Below are 17,412 nucleotides of genomic sequence, written 5' to 3'. Positions count from 1 at the left end.
AAACCCTAGGGGAAGAAAGGAGATTTATCATCCTGAGAGAGTCTGTGATTTCCTCACAGGCTTTTGAAGCTAATGTAGCCTAATAGGAGATGAGAAACATTGGGTTGACTTTTAGATTGCCCTGTAGAATCTTCTCTATGCTAGGCATAATAGAGCCAATTTAGAGTAGTAGGTAGCAGTATGAATGTTGTACTTACAGTTCTGGAGTCCAGCAAGCCCTAGGCAATTCATGATGATTTCTGAAGATATTTTGCCTTTTGCAGTTTCTATTTATAATTTTGCAGCCTGGTGTCTAGTTTGAAGGAGGCCATTGATACAGCCTCAGTTGTGTTCTATGCAATCTACTGGTTATAGTTTTTATAAGGAAGTAATTTTTTTCTAGTCCTGGAGCTTGAATTCAGGACCTCGATGCTGTCCATGAGTCTTTTTGCTCAAGGTTAGCACTCTACCACTTGAACCACAGCTCTACATCTGTGGAGTACACCTCTGGGGACCTGCAGAGGTAGGAGGGAGAGCCTAGAATTAGCATTCATTATTTCTTTGTCCCATAGAAATGAGTAACATTGGGATGTAGACTGTCTTTGACAAGTTGTTCTTTAGTTCTCAGTTCCTGTCCAAGGAACTCTTATTATAGTCATTAAACAAAGCAAGAAAAGACATTTGTGAAGATTAGATGTCTGTGATTTGGCACATTCCATTTTATGTGTTCAGACACTCTGAACCCTGGGGTCTTGTTTCTGCATGTACTTAGTGAGTACGTTAAACAGGCAGGCAGTTCATGTATCTGAAAGTAATATCCATGGCTAAGTTGTGGGTGCCCAGAGCCTTTACAAACAGTGTGAAACTACCATCCTTCCCTGCTCTCTGTGGATACAAAGGAAGACCTTACTCATTTCAATGGGACCAGGATAAAGTTCTCATCAAATTAACATTCATTTAAAAAAAAATAGCATGCCATTCAGTCCTTTTCCTTGGGATTGAAGAGAACATTTTGAAATCAGAGCAGTTTCAGAAGAACAGAGTAGAAAATACCTGGACTCTCTTTATTCTTGGTTCTTATAAGAGGAAATGGATATTTATCAGATTTTTCAGTACCTGAGACTATTTCCCAGCCACTGTTCCCAGGTTGTATTTCTTTAGCTTATCTTGGGAGATAGGATGTGATTTCTTTTTATGCAAATGGTTTGTGTTCTTAATAGGACCGTGAGAAACAAAACTTTTCTTTTTTCATTGCTTCTGGGAAAATGGTGTTGACATTAGGCATCTTTGTACCATGCCTACAAGGAGTACTTATTCACTGTTTTTTGCTGTGTGGACCATGGTTGAACTATTTTAGTCTTTACCCTTACATGCTTGAACTATTTTAGTCTTTACCCTTACATGCTGTTGAGTTAGAGTCTTTATATTGTATGAGGGAATCACAAATGATGCTCACAGCTTTGGGAGATTATAAGGAAGTCAATGATGTACTGGCCACTTAAAGGCTGGGATGGGAAATGACTAGTGCTTATCACTCCCCAAGAGCCAGTTTTGTGCCCATAAAAACCTTTTCCTACACAAGGGAACCTGCACCACAGGACCTGGGGTTAGAATGCTAAACCTAAGCAAATAGATGTCAGATTTATATATAAAATTATTTTTGATATGAATTTTGTGTATATATGATTTACTTGAGGAGAGAAAAGTGTTTACATGAAATAATTGAAGTTAATGGAAGAGAATGTTCAATTGAATTGCTTTATTAATGGTTTTTAATTTATCCTGAGGTTAGTAAGAAATCTAAGAGAGAAATCTAAGTAGAAATTTTCTGTTTCTGCTGTCAGTCAGGGAGAAAAGGGAAAAGACAACAATCCTACTCTTTCAACATTGTAACCTCCTCCCTGTTCTTGATATGTACAGATTTCTCAGTTTTCTGAGTCCTTGGGTGAGTATCTAGGATTGGAATCAAAGTAACACTATTTTCCCTAGAGAGTAAATAGCTACTGGTGAATGTTAAACTGAATCATGAGGTATTAGAATAAAGTGATTCTAAATGGAATATTTGTGGGAGGATTGATATTCTGGAGTTCAGCTTCTAGCTTCTTATATTAAACTTGTTTGATAATGAAGAGATATGAAATTTATGAATTATGGATCTTAGAAGAGGATGACCTTATAGCAGAATTTCAATCTGTCCTCTTGAAATAACATAGAGACTGAGCAAGTCTTGTGTCCCTAGGTTTGGAGGCAAACATTGTCAGACATGTTATATTTAAACCTGCTGTGAGTAAGGCAGTGTTGTACCTTTTCTCTTATAAGGAAATGAAGATTGAAAAAGGTCACATAATTAAAAAAAATAGGTGGAACTTCCTTCTTATGATTATTCTGATAGACAATTACAGCTTTAGAACCTTTGTTTTAAATAATCCTCTATCAATTCTTTAGTCTTGGTTACCAGGAGGCAGTTAAACAGGAGGCAGGTTGCTGAGCCTCAGATCAACAAATAGGGAATTGTATGGAGAAGCTTCTTACAGATACATAAATTCTCAAATTGAGAAAACATTTTCAGCTGGGCACCCATAACCCATGCCTGTATTCCTAACCACTCAGGAGACTGAGACCTGGAGGATAATAATTTGAAGCCAATTGAGGCAGAGAAGTCTACAAAATTCCTTCTCCAGATAACCAGCAAAAATGCTGGAGTTGGAGGTATGACTCAAGTGGTAGTACACCAGCTGTGAGAAAGCAAACGAGAGTACAAGACCCTGAGTCGAAGCCCCCTGGTACCAGCACACAGAAAAAGAAAACATCTTCAAGCAAATTTTGTGTCCTAACTTCAGTCTTTCTTTCTTTCTTTTTTTTTTTGGTCATGGGTCTTGAACTCTGGGCTTGGGCGCTGTCCCTCAGCTCTTCAGCTCAAGGCGAGCGCTCTACGGCTTGAGCCACACACAGCACCACTTCCGGTTTTCTAGTGGTTTATTGGAGATAAGAGTCTCACTGACTTTCCTGCCCGGGCTGGTTTTGAACTGCGATCCTCACATCTCAGCCTCTTGAGTAGCTAGGTGCCCGGCTAACTTCAGTCTTTGAAAAAAAGAAAAGAGTATGGAGTTCAGAGGAAAGCCCTGTTCTAGGTGAATCGAACTGAGCCTGTTCTTAGGATTCCTAAGTATAGAAGAGATCTAGATGTACAGAAGGATGACATTAGTTCAAAACAGAGAAAGAAGCTGGCATGAAGCAGGTGGTGCTATAGGGAAATCAACAAAAAATGATTTCAGCCTTTTGAGAAATGCTTTCTAGAGAGGGTGGTCTAGGAAGAATAGGTCAAGTGCAGATGCATAGAAACTACTGTCTGGCAATGGCAGAACAGAGTTCATATTTTTATGGCTGAATAAATCCATACAATTGTGTATAGTGCCATGGCATGTGTAGCAAAATTGTAGTTTTTAGTATGAACATCATGCACACAACAGAGGAGCCCTTCAGTTGTGGTCCTGTCTGTATGGTTCACCCTACTTTTACGACTGCCTTTACTCTTCTATTATGGAAGTTCAGAATCATGGGCTGTGAGGCTTGAGGTGATTTGTCACACCTTCTTTACACTTTGTATTCTTCTCCTTGAAAGGATTGCGTGTCCTATCAGTGTTTGACAGTCTGTTACAGAACTGGCTGGAACCTTCAGGAATGGTTGTGCAGAGAACAAGATAGGGCACCTTTTAAAAGAAAAGAAAACAAAACAAAAAACTAAGCTCGTATTTTTTCACAAACAGGTTTGTGTTTGGATAATTGGCAGCCTTCCTCAGAACTTCACTGTAACCCCAACAAGTTGGTTTACAGGTAAAGGAACTGTGCAATTTTATATTTACTTAGAGTAATTTACCTTTGCAATGGTTGTTTCAATGATTGACAGCAATAGTGGATTCCAGATGATTGTTTTTGTTCTCCTTAAAAAATTCCTTTTCTGGAGTTGGGGATTTAGCTCAGTGGAAGAGCACTTGCCTGGCACTTGCAAAGCCCTGAATTTGGTCCTTAGCTTTGGGTGGAAAATATTTATTTTATTCTTAGCAGAAGATCACAATAGATCAATAGCTGGATGCATATAACCATATAAAATAAAGCTTATCAAAATTAACTTTAAGAAATGGAAACAAGAAGTTTTATAATGTAATGTTGGCAGTTACTTATTTTTTTCTTCTTCCTCCCCTTTTTTATGCCCAATTGTCACTGTTTTTGATTTCTGTATCCTTTGCCTTGTATATAAGTTTATCTAATTTGTAGAAGGAAAGGGGAATTACAGAAATGGCTAGACAAAGGGTGGAACAATACAATAGTGATACTCATTAGACAATATGTTGGAAATGAACTTTACAACTTGTAGTGGGGAGGAGAGTTGGGGAGGAAAATAAGAGAAAATGAGGGAGGGGGCTAATAACACTGTTCAAAAAAAGTGTACTCATTACCTTATGTATGTAACGGTACATCTGTACATCACCTTTACAATAAAAAATTCAGTAAAAAGAAATAAAAAGCTCACAATATAAAAAAAAAGAAATAAAAAGCTAGAAAAACCCCTTTACTTAAATTATTTGAATAGGAAAAAGGATGAAGTACAATCCTTATATTGTTTTGTTAATTTAAAATTCTTCAACTAGAAAGCTTTAATTGGTATGATTCTTGTTAATGAATTTGGTTTTCATTTTGATAATTCCAAGTCCTTACTGAGGAATTTTAAGTTAACAGTTACAGTAATAGTTACCATTAATTGAGGACTTCGCTAAATACTTTGGTATTTATCTCATTTACTGTTTCTAGTCATCCTGTGACATTTTGATGGACAATTTTATGTCACTGATGAGGCTGATGGTTTATGAGGACTAAGAGCTTGTCAGTGGATGAGCTGGGATTTGAACTCAAATTTGTGTCATACGTTAAGTTGTTCTTTTCCTATTTTCCCCCTAAATATTTATGATGCCTCTCTTCTCACTTAGTATAGAAGTAGGATACATTCTTGTTTTAGCTGAAAATAATAGACCTTTTGTCTGTCTTCTCTGTAGCAATATTTATTGGTTTGACATCTTTAGCTACTCTGATCAAAGCTCTTTCGCTTACTATTGTGTTTATAGTACTTAGAAATCACATGTTTCTCTTTTCTTTTTATTGCTGAAGGGAAGAAAGGAAATGATTTTATTTCACATGTGGTATCACTTTCTAAGTGGCAGTTCAGGCTGAACAGCTTCCAGTAGTCCTCTGAAGCAGAACTCATACTTTCTAATGTGAATTTGTGCAAAACAGCATCTGATGCTGCTGTGTGGTCTAACTGCAAGGGCGTGGTGAGTGGATAGCAAACTAAGCTGGCCTTTTATATTTCTGCCCTGAAAGCCAAGAGAAAGACAAAGCAGGTGACAGAGCAGGATTTAGATATGTTTTTTGAAAAAACTTGAAGTAAATGTAAATAGTTCAGTGTTGAGAAGCTGGTTAGCATGTATGAGTCTGAACCCCATAAAAATTTAAAAAAATCTTCATAAGTAGTCATATCTATATTGAAATACAATGGTTATTTCATATCCTAAAATACTAGAAAGGCTAACTGCTTCTTACATACTAGTCTGCCAGCACTTTCAGGGTAGGATGGCATGATTTATGAATCCAGCTGAATAGCATGTCTAGACAGAACCAACTGTATAATTACTTAAGTCATGGCTCAGGAATTCTGGTTGAATAATTTTAACAATTATTGGAAGCTCTATGTCATTTTATATTACTTTGTGTTTTCTTAGTGTTAGCCTATTGTAGAAGTTTTTTAGACAAATCTTAGAACGTCTACTGAGATGTGATGTGCTATGAATCCTTTTTTTTTCAATAGGAGGATTTAAGCTCAGCACTTTGCTAGGCAGGCACTGTACCTCTTTGAGTAGTTGTTTTACAACCTGAAAAATCCAGTTTTTTAAAGTAAGTTATGTTTTCCATTCAAACAACCTTATACTTCTTTATCTGGATAAGTTAATATAGCTGACTTAGAATATTGCTTCCAAAATTAAATTTTGAGCAGAGGCTTTTTTGAAATCAGTATAATAAGTTATCATTAATACTAGTTTTTTAGGTAGAGTTTTGCTGTGTAGCCCAGGCTTGCCTTGAATACTCCATATTCCTCCTGCTTTAGTCTCCCAAGTACTGGGATTACAGGCCAGCAATGTTCTGCCTTGCTAATGCTGGCCACTTTGATCCAAATTTCTTTTCAATGGAGACTTACTGGTACTTTATAATTATAATCTATTATTCTTTAGTAACTTGAACTATACTGGCACCTATTTTTTATTTTCTTCCTTCTTCATGTAGTCTTCTAGGCAATCTACTCTTCTCCTTCAGTTCATAGCCTTTAGTTCTTCACAGGACAGCATGGCTAGTCTCTCATTCATGATATTCCTCTACACAGGCTGTTATAAACCACTGGCAGTGTATAGTTTAATACTGCATTGTGGAAGATAGTCATTCATCCTAGATAATCATTCTATTTTTTTGAGATTTATGTTTTGCAACTGTCTCATATCTGCACCCCCCTCCCCCATGTTTGATGCTTGCATTTAGTCTTTTTTTTTAACAGCATTATTTGATGATAAAAAGTTGATTGTATATGTGTATGTGTGCATTCATTGTGGTACTTGGGCTTGAACTCAGGCCTTGGCACTGTCCCTTAGCTTTTTCATTCAAGGGTGGCACTTTACCACTTGAGTTACAACTCTGCTTCTGGCTTATTGCTGGTTAATTTGAACTTAAAGAGTTTCAGGGACTTTCCTAACTAGACTGGCTTCAAACTGGGATCCTTAGATCTCAGCCACCTGAACAGTTAGGATTATAGGTCTGAGCCAGTGGGCACCCAGCGATATGATGAAAGACAATCAGCTTTTTCTTTTATGATTGTTACTCTTTATGCCTTAGGAAGCCCTAACCTATCCTCCTATCCTTAAAATATTTTAGGACAATACTTACTATTTTCTCTTGAAAATAGTAGACTGAGTTTGGCATTATGTTGATAATCTATTTTATTTCTTTTCCTTCCATATGCCTGGTTATTAACACTCAGTCCTTTAAAAGAAGTATAACTTCTATTTTGTAAATGAAGATTTGGGGCCCTCTGATACTTGGGCACTGCAGACATGTTATTTAGAAACTTAGGCACTGTTGAGGGATGATGATGGTGAAAATACAAGAAAGGTCAAACTCTATATGCTGTGATTTGGTTAGATATTTTGAGTTACGTCTTCATAATTTTCATGACAGTGTCAAGTTGTTGCTTACAAGTGAATGTGCTTTTGGTTATTGGTTCATAGTCAATCAGTGGTTGGAAGAGTGCAGCCATGCAGCCTTGGCATGCATACATGTTGCCAGGTAAGTCATTATATCGATGTACGATGTTATGTGTAGCTGACCTGTGTGAGTTAAGAGACTTCATCACATTGCATCAAGTTGATATGAAGGAATCAAGTTGGCTTAGATATTTGACAGCCTACCTTAATGTTTTCATTAGCGATATTACTGTCTATTTTTAATTACCTCGAGTCACACTTTATTCTTGGTGTGTGGGGTTCTCTCCTGTGTTGCAGTGACCAGCTCCTGAAGCCAGGAGAGTTCTCAGGCTGGGAGAGTTCTTTGTTGCAGATCTGTTTTGTTAGTGCTGTGTACTTTGAATGGTTAGTTAGTGTGTGCCAGCCATACTGTAAACGTGTTACCTCTCACAACGTTCCAGTTTTACAGAGGAAGTGAGGAGGCTGTCAGTCATACTTGGGTGATACATAGGGGAGCATACAATAGTCTTCCAGTCAACTTTCTAGTTGTGGCTTCTTATGAGTCCTTTTAAGTATTTGTTGGAATACTCAACACTACAATACTGAGGTACTTAATGGGAAAAGGAAGCGTTTCAGGGGTATACATGTTGTGTGGATGTCCATGGCACTGCTTAATACTGGGATACTGCAGATAAACAGATCAGAAAGAAACCAGGGTTGTTATCAGAAAGATCTTCACTTTGTTACTGCACTGCCACCCAGCAGACTTCATGATGTACCTTGCTATTTGCTAGGGGGCTGTCCTTGGTCTTAGATTGTCTGATGAGAGGAATGCAATGTGGACTGAGAGGAGACTCCCTAGAACCCCAATTCTGACTCAGAGATGGTATTGCCCATGTTGTACACTGAGCAGGGCCTGTGGGAACAGCACAGGGCACTGGCCAGCTCATAGTACCCTCTAAAGTGGAATTCTCTCTCAGGAAACATTAGCTTCAGTTGATAACTCTCAGAGAAACTGGGACAGTTCCCAGGCTGCTCTTTATTTGCCTAGATAAACAACAGGCATTAATAGAACCATGCTGAAAGCAGAGGTAATAAAATTCACTGTGTTCTAATTGTGTCCTTCTAACAGGCTTATACTGCATTTTTAACCCCAAAATGATGCCTAAAGTAGAGATTTGTATACATTATTAACTAAATTAACAGCTTCTTCTTAAATAGTACTAGTTTTGCTTAGTGTTTGCCACTATTTTTTTTGCCTTAAATGGGTATTTGTGGTTTTAAGCATGTTGAACAATTAGTTTTTCATGAGCTATTTTGTATTGTCCTCAAGAAACAAATTTAATGGCCTTATTTTTATTTTAGTGTATACTTTTTAAGTGTACGTATGTATATTTATATAGTTTACATATAACATATTTAGAACATGCACATGTGCATTGCTGGTTGCGGAACCTAGGCCTTCATACATACTGGGCGAACATTCCACCAACAGTCACTGTGTTTAGATAGCAATTTTCTCTTTTCTCTGTGTAAAAGAAGCAAGCCATGCCATATAAATGGCTTTGATCTATAAATCAACTTCAACATACAGACATTTAGATCTTCGGACACTTAGCTGTGTCTCCTAACTCATAGGTAGGGCTTTGGAACATATCTTAGAAACACATCTTGCCTGCTTGGAACAGAACTTACAGTTGTCATGTGAAAGTAGCAATTGTCATTTCAGTATCTATACATATATGAACATTACTTATTGCCAGGGGATGCTTTGAGCTAACAGAGTGTGTGTGTGTGTGGGGGGGGGGTCATATGTAAAATGTACTGTTCTCCAGTACTTCCTTGTCCAAGTGACTACTGACTATATTTTATAGGTAAAGAGCTGTCTTGTTGTGATAGATATTAGGTGATTTGAATTAAGTAGCATTTGCTTAGCTATGTATACCTGAATGTTTTTAAAAAGAAATTTCTTGAAGATGCAGCATTTAGCATTGACTGATTGTTTGAACAGGTGATAGCATGACATTCTTGTTAGGTAATCATCAAATAACTAATTTTGTCATATTTAATGCCAAGAGCAGATAGACTGCTTAGTAAAAAGAACATGCAAAGTTCAAAGTAAAATCTAAATATTACTTAGAAGCATACTAAAATCTTGGATTTGTCATTAGAAAATGTAATGGGGGGGGGTTGGGAAGGTGGCTCAAGTGGTAGAGCGCTTGCCTTGCATGCATAAGGCCCTGGGTTTGATTCCTCAGCACCACATAAGCAAAAAAGAAAAAAGCCGGAAGTGGCGCTGTGGCTCAAGTGGTAGAGCGCTAGCCTTGAGCTGAAGAGCTGAGGGACAGTGCCCAGGCCCAGAGTTCAGGCCCCACAACTAGACCCCCCCCCCCCAAAAAAAAAAAAGTAATGGGGGCTTGGAAGGTGGCTCAGTGGTTGAGTGCTTGCCTTGCATGCATGAGGCCCTGGGATAGATTCCTCAGCACCACATAAGCAGAAAAAGCCAGAAGTGGCGCTGTGGCTCAAGTAATAGAGCGCTAGCCTTGAGCTGAAGAGCTGAGGGACAGTGCCCAGGCCCAGAGTTCAGCCCCCACAACAAAAAACAGCAGCAACAACAACAACCCCCCCCCCCCCCCCAAAAAAAAACCCAAAAACATAATGTGGTTTACATGATGTCAGATTTTAAAAAATATATGAGTGCTACTACAGATTTAAAATGGCAGCAACATTTAGTCCTCATGCTTTTCTAGTATAACAGATTACTTTGAGAAGGAACTTGATGCATAAGGTTTTATGCATAACTCTGGTACCCAACTATTTGGATTCCAGTCTTGTATCTACCACATAACTATTTGTGACCTTGGACTATCTGCTTAACATCTTTGTACTTCAGTCTTTCTTTGCAAAATGGTAATTTTAGAGACAGTAGATCAACTTTATAGACTTATGATTATGAAAGCTATTACGCATAGAGTGCTTAGAACAGTGCCTAGCATATAATAAGGACAAATTGGTAAGACTGCAGAGTGTGAGCTTCCTTCCTTCCTTCCTTCCTTCCTTCCTTCCTTCCTTCCTTCCTTCCTTCCTTCCTTCCTTCCTTCCTTCCTTCCTTCCTTCCTTCCTTCCTTCCTTCCTTCCTTCCTTTCTTTCTTTCTTTCTTTCTTTCTTTTTTGCTAAAGGCTAGTACTCTATCACTTTGAGCCATAGCTCCATTTCCGATTTTTTTGGTGGTTAATTGGAGTTAAGAGTCTCACAGTCTTTCCTGCCTTGGCGGGCTCTGAACCATAATACTCAGTTATCAGCCTCCCGAGTAGCTAGGATTGCAGGCCTGTGCTGCCAGCACCCAGCTATGTTACTGTATTGAACAGTAACCGTGAAAACAGATGATTATTACCAAATTACAGATAACAGTAGTTCCTACTATTTCAATATATTTACCATTTTGCTCTCTCTCTTGCTGTGTTAAAGATTTATACTAGATTCAATGAAAGATGAGCTTTTAGACGAAGGAAGAAAAGTTAGCAGGAAGCAAAGTTAGCAGCAGCAGGTTTCTCCAATGACTTTGGGATTTGAATCCAGTCAACTTGCCCTTTACTTTCTGTCTGCTGTGACTACTGTCTGGCATTGTATCAGTCTCCAAACTGGTCCTGGGCTTTTCAACTTGCTGTGTCATTTCTTGAAGCATTGCAGGAGGCCTTTGGCTCAATGTTTTGTTATATCCCCCAAATGGAAAAAAAAATGTACACATGTCTTATATTAATTCACCTCAGTTTTCTAACTACTTGCAAGAATCATGTTTTATACAACAAAAGAAGTAGGAACTCAGTTGAGTAGCCATCTGGCAGGGCTGGTTGTACTGCATTGAGTTTTGTATTGGAGCTCTGGATCCTAAATATCTTGGATAAACTATGTAAATTTTCTGGGTTATGGAGTACAATTTTGTGAAATGAGGGTATGGAGGCAGTAGTTGTGGTTGATCCTAAACTATGAATATTGTATAGTCTTAAAGGGGTTGGAAATTATCACAGGCCTTCTAATTATATATGGCAGACTTCCCAGAGGAGTTAAACATTTTCAGAACTGCTTTCAATCAACCGTGTGAGTTAAAGCCCTTGTGCCAGAGACTGCTTTGGAGATTGGAGATAGAACCATGAACAAGGCAAGAATCCTTGCCCTCTGGAGGGAGCTCACTTCTTAAGGCAAGGAGGTGGAACTATACTCAAACACAGAGGTGTTAAGAATTTCTGTTAGACTGGATGTGGAATTGGGAATAGAAAAGTCAAGGACAGCTTGGCTGTTTGTTCAGTGGCTGTGTGGATGGTGGTAGTTACTGGAGCATTGATCTCTACATTGATCTCTGATGAAACATTGTGACATCCATGGTGTTCAACAGGGATAGACAGCCACCCCCAGGCAGTCCTGCCCTTCTGGATCAGCTGGTTGAGTGGAATGTATCCAGTCAGTTTCACTGCTTAATGAAACCTCTTTTTGTAAGTAGTTCTTGTTGTTATAACTGTGTAATTAAATTTTATGTAATCTGATCAAATATGAATATTACTTTTTACAGAAATATGCTAAATATTTTGGAAAGCCTCCAAAGGCAAGTCTCCAAAAAATGTCATTAAATTATGTATGGTCATGCTGAGTATAAAAGGCTGGGGAATAAATTTCCATAAGAATTTTCAGATTGCTTCTAGATAGTCTCTGAGTATGTATACCATGCTAATGAAGAAGGGAAATCGGAACTTGTGCTGTGTGTTTGGGTATATGGTTTGCATGAGAATGGCTAGCCGAACACTCAATCTGAACATTGAATATTTTAGAAAAGGCTTTGACTTTGGTAAGTGAATATATATAGCACATTAATTTCCAATATAAAATTAATGTATCAATGTTCATGGTTCTCTCTCCAAAAAAGCCTTCTCAATTTCCAAATTAATTATTGTCCTGTTACTTTAAGTGAATTTTTACTATATGAACTTGGTAGAAACAAGTTTGGAGTTTGTGCTAAGAACCTTCATAAAATAGTTAATGTCTTGCTTATAACATTTCTAGGATTTCATTCTGTGAAGACATCTCTTTTTTAACCATTTGAAAACATTTATGTCCCAAGATGTTTATCTTTTTAACAATTTTAACATGAAAACGATGTGCAGCTTATGTGGTTAGCTTGCTGCCCCTTTATGTAGTGACCTGGCTGTCTTACAGTGAGCATACATGTGGTATTTGAAGAATATTAAATGACATGAAAATTGAACACAGCAGATTGTTAAATTACAAAGTTGACATAATGTTTCATATGCTCTGATTTCAATTTTTAAATGAATACAATATCAATAGGGTTAATCTCTGCATGGTAAATGAATGAGTTTATATTTTAAACTTATTTTAAAGATTCTAGTTTTCCACTTTTGAATAGGTATTATTTTTATAATTATATTTTTATTAATAGATTTTTTTTCTTCAAATAACTGCATCGGTTAGAGTTCCAGAAGAGAGTATTAGAGCTGTTCTAAAAAATAAGCTTATGCAATATTTTCCAAGTCTTTTCATTTCCTAACAAATGGGATGCTGTCATTCTTTGTGATGGAGGCATAGAATCTCATTGTACAGGCATGCACGGACATGTGTGTGTGTGTGTGTGTGCGTGCGCGTGCGCGTGTGCGTGTGCGTGTGCGTGTGTGTGCATGTGAGCGCATGTGCATGTGTGTGTGTATGCTACATTTTCTTGATCTACTCTTCTACTGAAGGACATCTGGGTTGGTTCCATATCTTAGCTATGGTGAATAATGCTGTGATGAACAAAGTTGTGCTGGTAGCCTTATTATGGCCTTTTTTTTTTCATTTGGGTAAATGCCCCAAAGTGGGATTGCTGGGTCATAGGGTAGCTGAAATTTAGGTCCCATGGTTTCCCTTATTTGCAATAATTAGTATAAATATAGGATAATCTTACCAGATGAGCTGAAAAGCTCAAAAGCTATGTATATATGACCATATAAGATGATGCTAAGTGAAATGAACCCCAAGATATGGACAGAAGAGGTCTGTCTTCGTTGTTGTTTTAAATGTACTATGTGATTTTTTTTTTTTTTTTTGTTTCCTTTGTATGTTCTACACCCTATGGTATATCCCCTGCTGTCACTGTACTTGATTTTGGTACCCTGCATCTTGTATATACATTGGTTTAATTTGGGGAGGGGAAGAGGAATAACAAATCAGTGAAAAAAGGATGTGATATGACCCATTGCAACAAGGATACCCACAGGACAATATATTGGAAACGAACTTTACAACTTCGGGGGTGGGGTGGGGTGGGGAGAAGTGTAGGAGGCGGGAAAGGGAAAGAATAGTGGGACAACAACAAGGGAAGGGGTAACAAAGATTGACAAGTAATGCACTCATTGCCTCATCCTTATGAACCCCTCTGTACAGCATCTTTACAATAAAATAAAATTTTTTAAGAAAAGAAATAAGCTTAAATTTACTAATAAGCATGCTCTTCAGCTTACAATGAGGCTCTGTCCTGATAAATACATAGCAAGTAAAAAAATGTGCTAATGCATTCAACCTATCAAATGAGCATTCTTCTTACTACACTGGAGTTTTGGTCATTTACTCTTGAGATTATCTGGCTGATTGGGAACAATAGCTGACTAGAACTGGAGCTTGATACTGCTGCAGGACATGCTGATTATCTCGAGCTCAGAAAAAGATCAAAGTGGAAATTACAAATCACTTTGCCTCATTGTAAACGGAAACAAATTAGGTCAAAGTCTCACAAGTCAGGGACTGCTGATATCTAATTTTGAAAGTAAACCTGAGATACCTCAGATCCTCTGAAGACAAGGCTTTCGTTTGGGCCATAGCTACTCCTGGGGCAATGTGGGATTCCTCAAAGCAGAAGGTCCCAACTACTTTTAGCCCTCAATACATATGAGTAACTACTCATACATGTTCCTCAGAAAAGTTGCAGATTATGTTAACCAATTATAATTAATGCAGCAGACACAAAATTGACATTTGGTTTTAAAAAGTGACTGCACCAGGCCCAGAGTTCAAGCCCCATGACTGACCAAAAAAAAAAAAAAAAAGAAGTGACTGCGGAGATCAGTGGGTTGGAAGGTAATTTTGATGCTGCAAACACAAATGACCTGGAAAAATATAGCAAAGCTGAGAATTCTTCAGGATAATCTATTACCACTATAGCATTAACTAGAAAGTGAATTCTGCTTAAGACAGTTCAGTTCTCCTTTGTGGAATTAACACAAAATGGGGGAGATTGTGCTAGAGAGTGCATGCACTGGGCGCGTTAGTGTACTAGTGGGATTTGCGTTACTATCTTTTCAAAAAAGCAAACTTTCTGTTTTTCATTTTATGCCATCCCTGTTTATTATTGTCTCTAGCTCCTAGAAGCTTGTTAGGGAGAAGACAAAACCTTAAAAAGGCATCAGTCCTCCATTGCTTAGTTGTGAGGGATTCTTTCACTAGTATGTGCTTTAATGGTTCAGATGAAGATCTGTCTGCCATACCCACTCTGCTGATCAGCCTTGCTTGGAGCCACCTGAGCGACACTTTGGCCTCCCAGAGTAGTACCAAGCTTTCCTTTTTGTCATTTGTAATCGGATGTAATTATAGTTAAATTCTTAGTTTTTATTTTTGAAATTGTGTTATTGCTGATAGGTATATTACTATTATAGTTTATTCTGAACCATAATATAGGGGTACATTTCAGACTCTTAAGTCATGTAAAAATGAGTTTTCATGCTTGTGTGCATGAGTATGTTACATTCTATGTGTGAATGCATTATGTATCTTTGCTGGCCACTAAGTCTAACGGATGCAATTGCATCTTCAGTCAGGGAAAGGAAGCTCTGTGGTGGTGATATTACTTGACATCTCCTTCCACATAAGACACCTGACAGAAAGCAGCCTACCCCCTGTGTGTGTCTTGAGTCAGGGTTCACTCATGTGCTGTTAGGTGACTCATACACATACATACATATCTAATAAGACTCCAGGCAGCACTCTCCTCTGTAAAGAAAAATGTAGTATACTTGAGGCTTGGATGTTATAATTAAGGCAATTATGCAGAATGCTTGAGTGTCCCCATATACTGTCTCCAGAAAGTTAAACTCAAGAAGCTACCACTACCACTGAGAAATAACCAGCACTTCTTTAGGTTGGTGACTGAATAATTGGTGAGAACAATGTTATTGGAAAGCCAAGTGTGTTTTACCTCCCTCTTTCATTTTTGTGGCAATAATTAGGAACTAGATAATATCCTTAAGAAGTAGGATTTCCCTCAGAGTATTAATGAGCACAATAGTTGTCAAAATTCATGAAAAATTGTTTCAGGAGTAGAATGAGGGAATCTTTTGGGAGTGTGTTTGTGTGTCTATGTTGATGTTTGAGTGTTGGAAACCTTTGGAAAACAAAAGCAGACAAACATAGCCTCTGTATCAAAATAAGCATTTTATTTGGAAAACGTTTTTTCCAGAGTAGCACATTTGTGATTGTTTTCTGTAGCAGAGTGGTTGGTGCTCTGTATTTGGGTTATGTTTGCAAAAGAATCAATGAAAGTGGTCAGGGGACAGGATCTGGGTGGCTCAGTGGTGGTGTTTTTGCTTGAGAAAAGCAACAACTGTGTCTGTTAAACTTGCTTGAAGTGGGTGGAAGACTAACAATGTTTTGACAGAGTGTAGAGATGTGTCTTTGAATTTATCACTGTGTTTTGAATGAGGGTGGCATCGTCTCACTTTAGCAGTGGCATGGAGACCTTTTTCCTCCTGGGTGCCCATTGGGTTGAGGAAACATTAGCTCTACTGTGAGACTGACGGAATGTGTGGAGGCTGGGGTGGCAGTGAGCTCTGGGTGAAGCTGCTTCTCTTTCCCATGGCCTTTTTGTATACACACTCCAAAATTGTGTGTGTGTGGTTGTGTCTGTGCTTGCTCTCTATTGAGGGTATGTAGTGGTGTGTAAAGCTTAGTGGGTAAGAGATGGGAGTAGTTCAAGGTGACCGGGCTCTTGCCTGTTTTCCTGATGGTTCACCTGCTGTCTGTCTTTTACATCAGTATCTCTAAAGCCAGGAACCAAAATGGCCAGAACTGTTGAGCTTTGTTGATCATTGGCACTCTTGCTTCTTAAGTCATATTTTTGAGGATGAACAGTTAACTTTGTAAAGGAATGGTTTTTTTGTGGTATATTTAAAAATACTTGATTTAAATAATACCACACTGCTGCATTATCTTTAAAAGATATTTCTGTAGTAATATTCAATACAATAATTGGCTTAAGTTATACAAAACATTGTGAATTTAAAGTATTTCCTGTTTTTTTTTTTAAGTTCACATGAATGAAATGTTTTTTTGCCCTTGAGGTCAGTGCATTACATACAGATTTTGTAGGCCACCTCCCCACCCCCCCTCTTCTTAAAGTTCCTTGGGGTTGTACCTAGTCCCTCTTTACCACCTAGCAACCAGGGGATGGATGTGGTTTGGATGGAAGTCTACTTTATAGCTTGTTTTGGAACCTGATCTCCTTCACTATGACATGCTGTGGGTTGCATAGTTGATTTCTCTCAACTATGACATTCTGTGGGTTGCATAGTTGATTTCTCTCAATTGCCAAGGAGTTTACTCCATGCATGCACTGCAGTGTATTTATTCAGTATCCCATCACAATATATTTGTGAGAGGTTCCCCGGTTCCCTCCCCCCTCCCCCCCCCCCCATTTTTTAGTGCCAGTACTGAGGTTTGAACTCAGGGCCATGTACTCTTGTTTGGCTTTTTCACTCAAGACTGGCACTGAATCAATTGAGACAACACCCCCATTTCTGGCTTTTTGCTGATTTATTGGAGATAAGATTCTCGTAGAATTTTCTGTCTGAGCTGGCTTTGAACCATGACCCTCAGATCTTAGCCTTCTGAGTAGCTGGGATTATAGGTATAAGCCACCAGTGCCTTGCTATTGTTGTTTTTGAGAATTACAGTTAAATTTATTGTGAACATTTGTGTCCATGTGGACATTTGCTTTTCTTTCTCTTCTAGGAGTGGGGTATTGGATTATACATGGCTGTTGCATAGGCTGATGCCAAATTGCAGCACTTTCTAGGTGTACTGCTTTGCTCCATATAACATTTTTTCCTCTTTTTGG

The 17,412-nt window shown here is 38.2% G+C and overlaps 1 protein-coding gene across 3 annotated transcripts in view; it reads left to right on the top strand.

The window, feature by feature from the left end:
- Sipa1l1 (signal induced proliferation associated 1 like 1) overlaps nucleotides 1-17,412 on the top strand; it is a 335,149-nt gene that overhangs the window by 84,898 nt on the left and 232,839 nt on the right. For all 3 annotated transcript variants that reach the window (XM_042692744.1, XM_042692740.1, XM_042692742.1), the window contains one exon: nucleotides 3,747-3,813. The gene's annotated coding sequence lies outside the window, so the exon portion shown is untranslated. The remainder of the gene's footprint in view (nucleotides 1-3,746; nucleotides 3,814-17,412) is intronic.

Source organism: Dipodomys spectabilis, unplaced genomic scaffold (genome assembly GCF_019054845.1).
Source record: "Dipodomys spectabilis isolate Male_0828 unplaced genomic scaffold, ASM1905484v1 ptg000157l, whole genome shotgun sequence".
NCBI lineage: Eukaryota > Metazoa > Chordata > Mammalia > Rodentia > Heteromyidae > Dipodomys > Dipodomys spectabilis.
This window is presented reverse-complemented; position numbering and strand designations above follow the sequence as displayed.